The sequence below is a fragment of the Podarcis filfolensis genome (genome assembly GCF_964270895.1).
Source record: "Podarcis filfolensis genome assembly, chromosome: 17".
NCBI classification, from domain to species: Eukaryota; Metazoa; Chordata; class Lepidosauria; order Squamata; family Lacertidae; genus Podarcis; species Podarcis filfolensis.
This window is the reverse complement of record NC_139621.1, coordinates 28564399-28577079: the sequence shown is the minus strand read 5'-3', so window position 1 is coordinate 28577079 and position 12681 is coordinate 28564399. Positions and strand designations below refer to the sequence as shown.

The 12681-nt window shown below is 43.7% G+C and overlaps 1 long non-coding RNA gene across 1 annotated transcript in view; it reads right to left on the bottom strand.

Moving 5' to 3' along the window:
• Positions 1–287: 287 nt before the first annotated feature.
• LOC310753146 overlaps positions 288–12681 on the bottom strand; it is a 218317-nt gene continuing 205923 nt past the window's right edge. Inside the window, exon 4 of the long non-coding RNA XR_014543229.1 lies at positions 288–300. This is a non-coding gene — a long non-coding RNA (uncharacterized lncRNA). The remainder of the gene's footprint in view (positions 301–12681) is intronic.

The following is a 12681-nucleotide window of genomic DNA, read 5'->3' as shown; positions in this document are numbered from 1 at the left end:
TTATACCCTGCCCACCTGGCTGGGTTTCCCCAGCCACTCTGGGCGGCTTCCAACCAAATATTAAAAACACTACAACGTCAGACATTAAAAACTTAAACAGGGCTGCCTTCAGTTGTCTTTTAAAAGTAAAATAGTTGTTTATTGCTTTGACATCTGCTGGGAGGGTATTCCACAGGGCAGGCACCACTACCAAGAAGGCCCTCTGCCTGGTTCCCTGTAGCCTCACTTCTCACAGCGAGGGAACAGCCAGAAGGCCCTGGACCTCAGTGTCTGGGCTGGATGATGGGGTTGGAGACACTCCTTCAGGTATACAGGACCGAGGCCATTTAGGGCTTTAAAGGTCAGCACCAACACTTTGAATTGTGCTTGGAAACATACTGGGAGCCAATGAAGATCTCTCAGGACCGGTGTTATATGGTCTCGGCGGCCACTCCCAGTCACCAGTCTAGCTGCTGCATTCTGGATTAGTTGCAGTTTCCAAGTCACCTTCAAAGGTAGCCCCATGTAGAGCACATTGCAGTAGTCCAAGTGGGAGATATGCACACAGCCCTTTAGGGGAAGGTACATAAACTGATGGACGGAGAATGGTCTCCCGTTACTGCAACTCCTCCACAGAGCACAGAAAATTACAATGCAAAACTGCTGTGGTTAACGGTGTTGCAAATGGATTTTTCCAAGAAACAATCAACCTGGAAATGAGTGCTAAACTTCCACTAGATTCCACTAGATTTCCAGAAGCGGCTTTTACACCATGTGAAAGATAACGTAAAACGTGGACATTAACAGGTGAAGAAACCTTGGGAAGGCGGAATAAAAGTACCCTTGCCAATCCTCTGCAAATCAACCAGAGATCTAGCACTGAATCCCCAGTCTATTTTCTGCCCAGCCCTGAAAAGACCACTACAAATCATGAAACCAGGATCATGGCAGCGAACTTCTAAACATGACAGATTTATGCAAGCACAGCAATAATTGCCAGTGTCTATTCAGCACTTTTGTAGGGTTTGAAGGAGATGGGCTATGTTTGTTCCTTTTCTCCCTCTTGAGAAGTCCTCAGCAGTTCAGCCAGGAGATGGAACATCTGTTTGGGCAGCTCCTAAGATGAAAGCATTCCACTCCCTAGCAAATCACAGGTGGCTTTCTTCAGCTAGAAGAAACAGGGGCTGGAGGGGCCGGATGGGCAGACGCACAAAAAGGCGTTTAGGCATGGATTCTTAGGATGACTAATGGGTCGCAGGACCATGCAGGGAGTTATGTCTCTTTTGACTTTTCTGTGACCAGCTCCAAGGAGGAATCATTGTTCTCTGAGACTGGAGTTCAGGTTGCGTCTGCACAACTTGTGACCCACCATGCTGAATGGAACCTCTAGCCATGTACTGGGGCTTGCCAGCCAACCCCAAAACAAGGAACAAAAATGGACAAGGCCAAGGGAAGGAACTGTCTTAAGCATGCAGTAGGAACCACATAATTAAGGTGTGAGATGCATCTCTGTGGGGAGGGAATTCCACAACTTAGGGGCTGCCACGGAGAATGCCTTCACCCAGCTCACCCCCCAAAAAACTTCTGAGAGAGATTAGAATCACCAAGAAGGCCAGCCCCCTCTGTTTATCTTAGCCCCTAACTCCTTCTCTGTAATGGAGCCTTTGGCATTTCCCACAAATGCAGCTCTCATCTGGTGGGGCTGCCCTCCCATGGCGAGGGTAACATGTAGCCAGGCTCTCAGAAGGAAACAAGAGGTTTGCTCTTTTATTTCTACATACAATCTCCTTTGGGTAACCACAGTGTTACTTTAGGAGGTTATGAAATGCTTGAGAATGAAGGTTTGCTAAAAAGCAAGGAATTGCAATTTTCTTTGACTCTTCCATCTGTGGAACATTCCCTTGTATGCACAAAAGATTAGATATACAATTTTTGCCTTCCTGCTCCTCTCTGAAAGAAACTGCCTGCATTATATGTTTTATGGTTGGGTGACTTCGGTAATAGAAACAGAGATAACCTAAGGAAATGTGGGGTTTAGATTGTGAAATCTTAGGCGCGAATAAGGATAGCAGTGGCTTACTCATTTGATGATTTAACCAAGTGCTGCTGCTTTGAAGGTTCCTTGTTATGTTTGTGGCATTTAGTACAATGTGTGTCACCATCTTCTGTTCGCATGCTCACAAATATACAGGGCAGGCCCATAACATTTTGCTGCCTGAGGCAAAGGACAAAATATCACAACCTGCCCTTTAATTCCTTGTGAAGAAACTGACTGACTGGCACTTGAATCTTAGGCTCTATCTGTACCATACATTGAAAGCAGTATCAAGTACAGTTCCCAGATTTCCCTGGGAATCGTGGTTGATTGTTAAACCACTCTGCAAATTGTACCTCTGTGAGGAGAACAGGGTCTTCCTAACAACTCTCAACACCTTTAACAAACTACAGTTCCCAGGATTCTTTGGGGGAAGCCATGACTGTTTAAAGTGGAATGATACAGTCAAAACTTGGTTGTCGAACGCCTCCGTAGTTGAACGTTTTGCCTCCCGAACGTCGAAAACCCGGAAATAAGTGTGTCAGTTCTCGAAAAATTTTCGGAAGCTGAACGTCTGACGTGGCAGACAAATGGCTTCCACTTACTTTGTTGTTGTTGTTTAGTCGTTTAGTCGTGTCCGACTCTTCATGACCCCATGGACCAGAGCATGCCAGGCACTCCCGTCTTCCAACGCCTCCCGCAGTTTGGTCAAACTCATGTTCATAGCTTCGAGAACACTGTCCAACCATCTCGTCCTCTGTCGTCCCCTTCTCCTTGTGCCTTCAATCTTTCCCAACATCAGGGTCTTTTCCAGGGAGTCTTCTCATGAGGTGGCCAAAGTATTGGAGCCTCAGCTTCATGATCTGTCCTTCCAGTGAGCACTCAGGGCTGCAAGAGCCAATTGGAAGCCGTGCCTCAGAAGTCGAATGTTTCAGAAGTCGAACGTCCTTCCGGAACAGATTATGTTCGACTTCCGAGGTTCGTCTGTACTGTTTTAAATGCATTGTGCTGGTGGGGCCTGACTTCAACGACATCCTCTAATGCAGGGATACATACTCTCCAAAGAAAATAGGGGCCTCCGATTTCATAATAATAATAATTCCATTATTATACCCCAGCCATCTGACTGGGTTGCCTTAGCCACCCTGAGTGGCTTCCAACATATATAAAAACGTAAGAAAACATTAAAAAAAAACTTCCCTATACAGGGCTGGCTCCAGATGACCTCTAGAGGTTCTATAGTTACTTATCTCCTTGGCTCGGGGGTCACATAACTGAGTTGTCTATGACCTTTTAAAAAACGGGTTACTGGTTTTCTTTGTTATTATGGTATGTATTTTTGTGTTGTTATATTGTAAATTGCTCTGTGATCTTCGGATGAAGGGCAATATAGAAATTTTAAAAATAAAAATAATAAAATCTGTTAGGACAGCTAAGGAATTAGGGATGGGGAAGAAATTCTCTACATGCAAACTGTGCACTGAGCTGTCGTGTAGTTCACATGCTCTCTGTCTTTGCAAAGCTGTCTTGCTTGCAGTGTGCTTCTGTGGCTATTCCTGATCCTGCTTAAGAAAAAAGAAACTTTGGAAATATGACGACATTGTGTTCCATATGCTTTATTCAGCCACTGTCATCTTTGACGTGCTGAACTGTATTAATGCTGAAATGTGTGCTCATTTTAACTCCTTTCCTATTGACTGACTGTTGAGGTGACTATGTTAGCCGTAAACATTCATTATTTTATTCTTAGCCTGCCTCTCCCTTGATTTCCCCCCTATGCTACTTTAACCCAATTTACACAGGCTGCACAGCTGGTGTCATATAGTGTGTTAATGTGACTCTGCAAGATTTGATCAATGTAACCAAAAAAACAACAAAAAAGGGCTTTACTTGTATTTTATTACTTAAATATGTGAGTCAGATGCATACATTCCTTTCCCCTCAGACCTTTGACTAATGAAACAATCTATGGGGAGTTATCGTTTGTTACCATGTGGTAAATTTTTGTATTTTTATATTGTAAACCACCCTGTCATTCTCGGATAAAAAGCGGCATATAAAATTAATTAATTAATGTATTATTGATAATGATATATTTTTGTGATAACGTTTTAATTTGAACTGGTGTGACCTCAGTTAAAATACATTAGGTGTCCTCAAGGAGGAGTCTGGACTCTGGCCTGGAGTCTCTAACCTAGAAGGTGGTAGGACAGGGGGACAAGGACTGGACGGGTTGCCTCTCCAGTCTGCAGATGAAATGGGCCAATCATTTGCTTCACAATAAAAGTTGTTATCTGCTAGCCTGTTTCCACAGCCTCGGGCAAAAACTATCACACCAGTTTGCACACCGAAAATATGTCTGAGGTGATGTGGAGGGGAGGAAGCAAAATAATCAATAAAAAGTACATTGCAGCTGTGATGAATCCTTCAAGCTTTATCAATTTTTGGTTCGTTAACTTCTAGCACAGCGCACGGCGTGAAGTTGCATTCCGTTCAGATTTCAAGTTTTAACATTACATAGGGGTTTTTTTTCAGGGGGAGGGGGGTTAGAATTCAACTGCAGAAGCTGCATTAACTGCAGGAAGTGGCAAACGGTCATCTCCTCACTTGGACAGATAGTAACCCTGAGGCAAGATGGCCTGAGCAATTTCCTGCTCATGGTTTCCTCACTGCAAGAAGTGAGGCTGCAGGGAACCAGGCAGAGAGCCTTCTTGGTAGTGGCGCCCGCCCGGTGGAACACCCTCCCACAGATGTCAAGGAAACAAAGAACTATCTGACATTTAGAAGACATCTGAAGGCAGCCCTGTTTAGAGAAGTTTTTAATGTTTGATGTTTTATTCTGTTTTTAATATTCTGTTGGGAGCCACCCAGAGTGGCTGGGGAAACCCAGCCAGATGGGCGGGGTATAAATAATAAATAATAATGATATTATTATCATATTTTTTTATTGGTTTTAATTCAGTTTGCTACATCCAACATTAAAACAAGTGAAGAAATAAACATACATAACACATACATACAAAAAAGGAGTACATAAATAAAAGAAATAATAATAATAAAAAGAACAAAAGAAAAAACATCACCTAACATAAAACACCAACTAACTAACTTACATTAACTAAATAACTAAATAACACACAACATTAATTGACTTCCCTTCATCTCGGTTTCAGAATATATTATATGATTTTTTATCTGCAGTTTCTTTTCCTCAAAAGACTCTTTACGTCACAAGTGTTACGTCACACCTACTGTGATTTTTAGATTTTTTACCTCTTTTTCCATGTATGTCATAAATTTATTCCATTCTTTATTAAACTTTATGTCTTTTTGATTTCTTATTTTCTGTGTCATTTTTGCCAGTTCTAAATAGTCAAATACTATTTGAATATTATTATCATTTTTTAAATAACAAATAACAAGTTTGGTGAATCAACAACCTGAACTGGTACTGAAAAAACGAACTACATCCATGGTCAGAACTTGACTTGTAGGTTCCCCCCTCCTTCAAAAAGTCACATGAATAATATTTTGTATAGCTGTCACTTTGCGGTGTGACAGTACCTTTTGCATTTTGTTACTGAGGTATACATTGGCAGTGAATAACGAAGTGCTACTGTTCTGCAATGATGTGATGCTGTGGTGTTAAGAGGGGTGTATGGGGTGTTGGGAGAGCAGTACCTCTGGTGGGGGGCACGCCATACTCCTTCTGGTGTAGTTTGTCCACCTTTGGCCCTCACTCTGCTCTCACCTGTGGCTCCTAGAAGCTGTCAGCATGCGACAGTGGCCACACCCCAGGAACTGGCCGGCTAAACCAGGTGAGGGTAGCCGATGGGTCTCAAACCCTCTGTGAATTAGAGACTTCCCCTGCAGGTAAGGAAAGGCTCTAGCAGTTTGAGCAGCTGAGACCCAATGGTCAAGAAGGTGGTTTCTACACATGCTGCAGATGGAAGTGAGGGGCAGATGGGGTTTGTCAACCTGGGAAGATGGCCCATCTAGAAGAAGAAGAAGAAGAAGAAGAAGAAGAGGAAGAGGAGGAGGAGTTTGGATTTTATATCCCGCTTTATCACTACCCTAAGGAGTCTCAAAGTGGCTAACATTCTCCTTTCCCTTCCTCCCCCACAACAAACACTCTGTGAGGTAAGTGGGGCTGAGAGACTTCAGAGAAGGGTGACTATCCCAAGGTCACCCAGCAGCTGCATGTGGAGGAGCGGAGACGCGAACCCGGTTCCCCAGATTACGAGACTACCGCTCTTAACCACTACACCACACTGGCTCTCTGTGTCCTCTTATCCTAAACCACTGCTGCCTTGCAAGGGATGCCAATAACTGTCTTGAAATGAGGGCACCACTGCTCTGAATTATCCCGTGATCTGTTTTATACCCCTTTAACTGTCACGACTTACCCCAAAGAATACTGGGAATTGTAGTCTAGTGCTGAGAATTCTTGGTGCGAAAGTTCTGGTCTTGCTCACAGGTTTCCTGGGCAGAAGGAATTACTCAGGCTGGTTTTAAATCTGGGAGTGTAGATGTAGAGCGAGATGAAGTGTGTACGCAGCACATTTTGTACTTGTGACTCATCAAGAGCTTTCTTTCTTTCTTTCTTTCTTTCTTTCTTTCTTTCTTTCTTCACAGAGCACTCATCAAATAAGGCACAAGCCGGCAACCATTTAAATAGCAATGTCTTGCTGGATCATGATAGGGTGTTGTTTTTTTAAGGTTTTTTTTAATTGCTTTAACTTTTTCATGAGAAAGCTCTTCACACACACCAGAATCAGGCAGCCTTTTTTGACCAGTCTCTCTCTTTCATTGTTCATTTCAATAAAGTGCACCAGGGCAGGTCTTGCTTCTTCTGTTCCATGCAGAAAATGCCACCGTGGGTGGTCACTCTTCAAGTTCCTGCACGCCGGTTCTGCTGAGAGGGTTGTCAGCTAGCTTAGCACACAGGAATGTTTCTCTACCTTTCCTTTGCTGCTGCCATTGGTATCCACTGACATTTCACTAACTGGCAAGGCTTCGGGATGAATGGGCTTCTAATGCTCAAGTTGCTGAGGACCTTGAAGTGTTTGTGCATGGCTGGAGCACCAGAATCTTTTATTATTATTATTATTCCTCCAACACAAAAGACCCAGACATATGCATGGAAGAAAAAAACACACACACAAACCCGACATTTGCATATCCTGACAACAAATTTAAATACCTAACCATTTCCATGTTCAGAAGGATCAGGCAATGAAATTCTGAGGTCTGTTTTTAGGAGCGCCATGCCAAAAATTTATGAACGTGTTGTTGCTGTTTTGCCATCTTCCATCAATTAAGGAGAAAAGGAATTGAAGAACGTTCAGAAGGGAATGCGTGAAGATTTTGGTGATATTCTCATGGATAGGGGTAGTCTCCCCCTCTTGTGCTTACCTTACTTTCTATGTGGCTGAGGAGTTTTGCAAGATCCTTCCTTTTTTATGCAAATCTTCTTTCTAGTGGTCTGTGTGGCGATCACACAGGGTCCCCGGACATTTAATGGTCTATTGATCCCTGTGCCACCACTGTGCTCGCTTCCCCGCTGCCACCAACCAGTTACTCTCTGGTAGAACACTGAGTCCAGTCAGTTGTTAAAAGTGAACCAAAAAAACCCAAGTTTATTTTACAAACATTAATAAGTTTATGGTTTCTCAGATAATATTCCTGTCAGTATCTTAACTTTAGTTTCTTTACTGGCCTATACCTTCCTAATACCTTCTGACTGAATTATCTCAACTGTTTGACTGACTCCTCTTAACAAATCCTCTCACGCTCTCACACCAGACTAGCCCAACTCAGACTTATCTTCTCTGTCTCTCCTAACACCAGACTGTCTTCTCAACAACCACAACTCTCTAAAAACCTCTGTGCTTAAAACTTATACACAGTTAACTCTGCCCCCTGGGTTCCCATTGGTTAACCCTTTCCCTATAAACCCAGTATGATGTTACACACATAGGAGGGCAAACGCCACAGTCTGCATTCTGCATCCTTTCTGGATGCCTGAACTTCCTGAAATCCCCCAGATGTCCTTGGTTGGGTTTTCCTATAAGCCTCAAAAGGTGGGGTAGCTGCCTAACGTATGTCTGACTAGGAATGGACAAAGCTGTCCATTTTGGTTTATCATCATCATCATCATCATAGAATTGTAGAGTTGGAAGAGACCCCAAGGGTCAACTAGTCCAAACCTCTGCAGTGCAGGAATCTCAAGTAACTCAACCATGACTGATGGCCATCCAACCTCTGCTTAAAAATCTCCAAGGAAGGAGAGTCCACAACCTCCCGGGGGAAACTGTTCCATTGTCAAAGTGGGCATAGGGTTGCAGTCTAATAGTACAATCCTAAGCATCTGTACTGAGAACTGTTCCTGTGAGCAGAAACTGAAAATGGAATTGCTGGACGGTTGAAAACACCAAGGAAAAACATTTCAAACAGAATTAAAAAGGCAAAAGTTGAACAGACCAGTGGTTGCGAAAGTAAATGAAAATTATATTAAGGATTAACATCAGAATGCCTTATTGATTCATTAAGAAATGCAATGGGATATTAGATGATCAGCACTTTGTGAACTTCAGAGCATGGGAAGTCACCCAAAGATATAAAATTCGGCATTTTAATTTATCTTTTTTATTGTAATTTGGAATGTTTTAATGTGGTTTGTATTGGATTATTAAATTGGAAAATTTCTTATGTAAAAGACAGAGAGAGAGAAGTAAATTTCATTGAGCTTTTTAAGTGTATTTAGGATTGCAACTTAACAGTGGAATCAGATTCATGTCAGATGTGAGCCCCACTAAGGATTACCTCCAGGCAGTGGTGGTGAATGTCCATTGTAACTAGTAGGGCAAAAGGTGGGGAGGAGGTCCAACACTAGGTGGAGCTATAGCCAATGACAAGGAGAGCCAACTCTTTTAGTTTCAAGAAAGAAGGCAGGCAAGTGGGCAGACTCAGTTTGGTGGGGCGGTGCTTCAATTGCCCAAATGGCCTAGCCTACGCTGCTCCCATCTAAGCTGGTTTAGGATTCCAGCGTATGTGTGTTTGTCATTTCTGTTTGCCCTATATTTATACACTCAATAACAGACTGCAAACAATATGGTTAACCACAGCCGCTAGCCTGGGTTCATTTCTTCTGGATTTTGCTACAGCAGCAGAAAAGAAGAAGAAGAAGAAGAAGAAATCAGCTGTTTTGAAACTTAAATTGATCAAGAGCTACTTTTGGTCTCCAGTGGCTGAAGGAAAAACATTCAAGGTTTGTGATGATATCAGTAGAATGCGAAGTGTCAGAAAATGCTAGCATGACAGCCAGCTAGACGTACGGCTACATGCGCATGGATATACATCAGAAAGGCCCCTTTGGAAACTCTGAGTGGATATAAATGTTTAATACCCTGAGATAGTCTTTAAGCTTAGACACGAAAACAGTATGGGGAGTAATTAAAAGGAACATTTCAAGGCCAACCAAAAAATGATCCAGCAGTAGCCCCCTGTATCACACGAGATGCTTTCACAGACTTGCACGCTCATCAAAATCTCATGGCGAGAATTTCAAAAATGCACCGGATGGAATAAGTGATGTGTGGTCACTTCACATGGGAAGCCATGGACACATGTATAGGTGGTGGACACATGTATAGGTGGTAGCTGGGCTGATGCCTCCATAGACGCTGCATGAAATTCCTGTGTTACACATAGATACTGCATTTGTGCCTAAAACCAGACTGATAAAGACCTACGTTGAGCTCAGTGCATATGGAATGAGGACTCAGGAGCAATCAGGCATGGAGACAGAATTGGGAAAACCAGGCCATGCCTTTATTATCCCTCGGTTACAGTCATAAGCTATGCTGGCACGGTATAAGGTGAGGATCATGTGACTGGGCAGTCTTCCTGCTGTCTGCTAGCTCTCTTCCCCTGGCTGGTTGGGGGAACCACCAGGGAGTTAACAGGCATCAGGGGCCCAATCTTAAATAAATAAATAATAATAATAATAATAATAATAATAATAATAATTCATTATTTATACCCTGCCTATCTGGCTAGGTTTCCCCAGCTACTCTGGGCTCCCAAGAGAATATATAAAAAAGCAACAAAACATCAAACATTAAAAACTTCCCTATACTAGGCTGCCTTCAGATGTTGTATAGTTGTTTATCTCCTTGACATCTGATGGGAGGGCCTTCCACAGGGAGGGCGCCACCACCAAAAAGACCCTCTACCTGGTTCCTTGTAACTTCACTTCTTGTAGTGAGGGAACTGCCAGAAGGCCCTTGGAGCTGGACTTCAGTGTCTGGGCTGAACAATGGGGGTGGAGATGCTCCTTCAGTGGGCTGTTCTGATAGGCTAGCCCACCAGCCAACCTCTGAGCTAGGCTGAGGCCCCACCCCCAACCAGCTACCACCACTGGAATTGGCTGCCTCCTACTCTCCCTGCGCGGAAGTCTTCTGCGCAGGGAGGGCGTGGGTAGCGGAGGACCTGTGCTCTCCCCGCTGGTGTCCAGTGAAGAGTCCCGGAGCCTGCTCTCTGCTTCCCCCATTGGCCCCCCTCTATCCCTGGTGTTGCGCTGATTTTCTTCCCCAACAGGAGACTTGCCTCTCTCCCTGCTTGGCCCCTCTCCAGCATCGTTGTGGGGCCTCGCCTCCTCCTCTAGTTCCGATGGCAGTTCCCTGACAGCTTGGAAGAAAGAGAAACTTAGAGAACTGAAATGGACAAACCCGTCTATCCCTACTCACAGCATTGGAGTTTTCCCACTTCTCACCTCTGTCAAAATTGGCATCCAGTGATGTAGAGTAGAGTTGGGGGAAATCCACAATGTCTTAACATCACAGCACAAGACAAACACTGGTTGATAGGACCAAATAAGGGTCTTTGGAATTGAGGCTAGGCCAGGGTGATGGACTTCTTTTCTCTTTTCTTCCCCTCAGTGTGCCCGAGGCTTTGAAAACTTGCTCTGTAATACATATTGGGTTGGGTGGCATCACATTTTATCAACTCAACATGTGATGCTGTGATGGTTCTAACAAATTACCGTGTTTTTCTGTGTATAAGACGACCCCACATATAAGACGACCCCTATTTTTTGAGCCCAAAATTAAGAAATAAATATAAACACCAAAAGAACACCTTTGATATTTTATTAAATACAGTGGTACCTCAGGTTAAGTACTTAATTCGTTCCGGAGGTCCATACTTAACCTGAAACTGTTCTTAACCTGAAGCACACTTTAGCTAATGGGGCCTCCTGCTGCTGCCGCGCCGCTGGAGGCCGATTTCTGTTCTCATCCTGAAGCAAAGTTCTTAACCTGAAGCACTATTTCTGGGTGAGCGGAGTCTGTAACCTGAAGCGTATGTAACCTGAAGCATATGTAACCTGAGGTACCACTGTATTCAAAACACTGGTATATTTACTACTGTGTATTTAAACATTAAACAGTGGGGCAAGCTGTGTAATGGCAGCTGCTCCTGTCCGCTCAAACTCCACTGTAGCTGCAGCTCCAGCTCTCCTGCCTGTGTGTTGCACTTTTGTCTCAGTATTTATGGTATGCACCGCATTTACTCCATGAGCGCCGGCAGATGCGAACACTGATTGAGGAGTTGTGACTGCCAGAGCTGCCTGAGTGAGTGCGCTTGGGAAATGGGGGGTCTGAGGGAACCGGGTGCAAGGGACAATGTCCGGTGTGGGGGCTGCTGAGGGGGGTAGTACCAGACCAGGGTTTGTCATAAGGCCAATAGTGAAGGGAAGCTAGGGCGGGGGGAAGAATATGGACGGTGGCATGTGCTGTATTTATTTATATACTTAATTGCAACATTCTGTGTATAAGATGACCCCCAATTTTAAACTTTAAAAAACTGGGGCCAAATATCGTCTTATACATGGAAAAACATACGCAACATGGTATGTTGCATATGTTGAAGGCAGAACTAGCAACTGAGCATAGTAGATAATGATCTCTTCTGCCTTCTGGAAGAAGGTACAGGGTTATAAAGACTAGGACTAGCCGCCTGAGAAACAGTTTCTATCCAAATGTGATTTTGGTTTTAAATGCAGTGTAAGGAGTTTCTATGGGAGTATATTGTATTTTAAAAATGGTGTATCAGAGTTTTTAGGGGGCTTACCAGGTTGGGATAGCTGGGATAGTAGGCTTGTTGGTTTTGAATGTCTTATGTAGATTTTTTCTTTCTTTCCAATTTCGTTGTTCTGTATGGGACAATGACAGTAAAGATTATCGTATTGTATCGTATTTGCATTGGTCAATAGCTTTCAGGCACTCTGCATCTCAGGAATCCTTTGAATGCTGAGGAATCGCCGCACGTCGCAGCAAATTTTGGGACGTATTCTAGTGTTGAATCATCATTCTCATGAGGAACTGGACAGCCCTGCTAAGCCGTACTATTGCCGTACTTGAAAACAAGAGTATGTAAAATGTACCTGGAATGAACCCAGCACTCTTTTGCCTTTGCCATTTGCAGGGGAAGGCTGTTAAAGATGCCCAGCCGGGGTGGACTTTGAAATTCTTTCATAATTTGGCACTCCCACATAGATCTTTTCAATTATGGATCTTCTCAATTTTGCACCCTATCGGCCGGGCACACTGACACCACCCTAAATTCAGCACTGATGCCCAGTTTCATTATTTGAGCTAAGCTTG